The sequence below is a fragment of the Molossus molossus genome, unplaced genomic scaffold, assembly GCF_014108415.1.
Source record: "Molossus molossus isolate mMolMol1 unplaced genomic scaffold, mMolMol1.p scaffold_m16_p_21, whole genome shotgun sequence".
NCBI classification, from domain to species: Eukaryota; Metazoa; Chordata; class Mammalia; order Chiroptera; family Molossidae; genus Molossus; species Molossus molossus.
The window spans coordinates 35266828-35270018 of NW_023425357.1; the positions used below are offsets into that span (position 1 = coordinate 35266828).

General features: G+C 38.0%; 1 non-coding gene across 1 annotated transcript; it reads right to left on the reverse strand.

Moving 5' to 3' along the window:
* Positions 1 to 2875: 2875 nt before the first annotated feature.
* Positions 2876 to 2982, reverse strand: LOC118639719. Its single transcript, XR_004961271.1, has one exon. It is a non-coding gene; the product is annotated as a U6 spliceosomal RNA (small nuclear RNA).
* Between the last annotated feature and the right edge of the window lie 209 nt (positions 2983 to 3191).

A 3191-nucleotide genomic window follows, 5' to 3' on the forward strand; every position in this document is an offset into this window, starting at 1 on the left:
CCGAGGAAATTTTTGCATTTATCTTCAGATAGAGCGGGAGGGAGAAAGGGAGGAAGAGAGAGAGAAACATCAATGTGAGAGAGACATATTGAGTGGTCGCCACCCACACGACCCCAACCGGGGCTGGGGACAAACTGCAAGGGAGATATGTGCCCTTAGCAGAAATGGAACCAGAGACTCTCTGATCTGCAAGCTGACGCTCCAACCGCTGAGCCAAACCGGCCAGGGCTGTTTTTATTGATTTTTTAGAGAAAGAGGAATGGAGAGAGATATAGAAACATTGATGTGAGGAAGAATCATCCATCAGCTGCCTCCTGCTCACCCCCTACTGGGGATTGAGCTAGGAACCCAGCATGTGCCCTGATCAGGAATCGAACCAATGACCTCTCAGTCTATGGGACGACACTCAGTCCACTGAGCCACACCAGCTGGGCAAACTTTTTTTTGGTCAAATATATATGATCCACAGTTGGTTGAATCTGCAGATGCTGAACCCATGAATACAGAGGGCCAACTGTATGGTGCACATCTATATATGAACCATTTATATACTAAATTAACATTATATTTGCTTCATCACTTATCCATCCTTCTATGCATTCATGAATCCACCCCTTTTCCTCTTTCATATGCATTTCAAAGCAAGTTGTGCACAGTAGTACAATTCACCCCAAAACATTTCAATATACATATCATTGACAAAGGTTTAATATTTATTCATAAGTTTTTCTTTGAGGGAAAATTTGCACAAAGTGAAATGCATGCATTAATAGTATTGTTCAATGAGTTTGAGAAATGCATATACCTGTGTAACCCAAAATTCTATCAAAAAATAAAACATTATTATCATTCAGAAAGTTCCCTCATGCCCCTTCCTTCCACAGCCATTGCGTTCTAATTTTTTTTTCACCATAGATTAGTTTTGCTTGCTTTAGACTTCATATAGTGCAATCATAGAGCATATGCTCTTTTGTCTAAGGCCTCTTTCACTCAGAATAATTTTTTGCAATTCACTCATGATGTTGCATGAATAAGTAGCTTGTTCCTTTCATTGCATAAATATATCACAATTTGTTTATCCATCCTCCATTGACTGACATCTGGGATGTTTCCAGTTTGGGCCTATATAAAGAAAAATGATATTACCATTCTCATACTAGTCTTTTTGTGGACATATGCTTTCATTTCTCTTGGGTAAATACCTAAAACCAAAATTGTTGGGTTCTAGGGGTATGATTAGTTTCATACGAAACTGCCAGAACTTAATTCCAAAGAGGTTGCATGACTTTACACTCCCACCAAGACAGAAAAGTTAATATTGTTCAATACCCTTGTCAACATTTGGTGTTGTCAGTCTTTGCATTTATTTACTTTTTAATATGTTTTTATTGACTTTTTAGAGAAAGAGGAAGGGAGAAGGATCGGGCCCACAACCTGGGCATGTGCCCTGACTGGGAATCGAACCGGCAACCTCTTGGTGCATGCATCGACGCTCAACCACTGTGCCACACGGGCCAGGCTCAAATGAATTTTTATATATAGTGTAAGTAAAGTTTGAGGTTTTTTTTTTTCCACAGGGATATCCAGTTCTTTCAGCTTCATATTTGGAAAGACTCCTTTCCCTGTTAGATTGCTTTGGTAACTTTGTTAAAAATTAAATGACCATATGTATGCATTTCTGAACTCTTTGTGTTCTTCTATTAACCTACCTGTTGATTGTCATGATAGGATCACAAGGTCTCAATTACTGCAGCTTTACAGCAAGTTTTGAAGTCAGGTAGTGTGATTTTTTTCTGACTTCCTTCTACTCTCCCTTTTCTTTTCTTTCAGGATTATTTGAATATTCCAGGTCTTCCATATAAATTTTAGAATCAACTTGTCTGCTAGGATTATGAAGGAGACTTTGTTGAATCTTTTTATCAATATGGGTTGAACTGACATCTTAAAAATAATGAGTCTTGTAATCCATGATGTAGTGTCTCTCTCTCCATTTATTAACTCCTCTTGGATTTTAGCAATGATTTTCAGTGGTTCTCAACCTTCCTAATGCCGCAACCCTATAATACAGTTTCTCATGTTGTGGTGACCGCCAACCATAAAATTATTATTATTATTTTTAGAGGGAGAGAGATAGAAACATGATGACAGAGAACATTGATTGGCCACCTCCTGCATGCCTCCCAGTGAGATTCAGGCCCACAACCTGGGCATGTGCCCTGACCGGGAATCAAACCGGGGACCTCTCAGTGCATGGGTCGATACTCAACCACTGAGCCACACCGGCCGGACATAAAATTATTTTCGTTGCTACTTCATAATTTTAATTTTGCTGCTGTTATGTCTTAGGTGACCCCTGTGAAAGGGTCATTCGACCCCCAAAGGGGACATGACCCACAAGTTGAGAACTGCTGATTTACAGTTTTCAATGCACAGGACTTGTCTTTTATTAAACTTATCCCTAAAAATTTTATGTTTTTTGATACTATTGTAAATAAAATCAGTTTTTCAAATTTCATTTTTTAATTGTTTGCTGCTAGTATATAAAAATACAACTGATTTTTATTTTACTTTATTTATTTATTTTTTAATCCTCACCTGAGGACATTTTTCCATTTTTTGTTCAGATAGAGTGGGAGGGAGAGAGAGGAAAAGAGAGAGAGAGAAACATCGACGTGAAAGGGACACATTGAGTGGCTGCCACCCACACAACCAACCAGGGCTGGACACAAACTGCAACCAAGGTACACGCCCTTAGCGGGAACCGAACCCGGGTCTCTCTGGACTGCAGGCTGACGCTCTAACCGCTGAGCCAAACCGTCCAGGGCCTGGTTTTTTATTTATTTATTTATTTATTTATTTATTTATTTATTATTATTTTAATATGGAACACTTCACGAATTTGCATGTCATCCTTGCACAGGAGCCATGCTAATCTTCTCTGTATTGTTCCAATTTTAGTATATGTGCTGCGGAAGCGAGCACTGATTTTTTTTTTTTTTTTAATTTTTAGAGAACTTAACTGATTTTTAAAAATAATAATTCAATTTCTTAGTTCTGTTGTAGATTCCTTAATATTTCTATATAAACTATCACATCATCTGAAAATATGTTTTACTTTTTCCTTTCCAATATTTATGTCTCTTGTTATATTGTACTGACTAGTATCTCCAATACAGTGTTGAATATGAAAG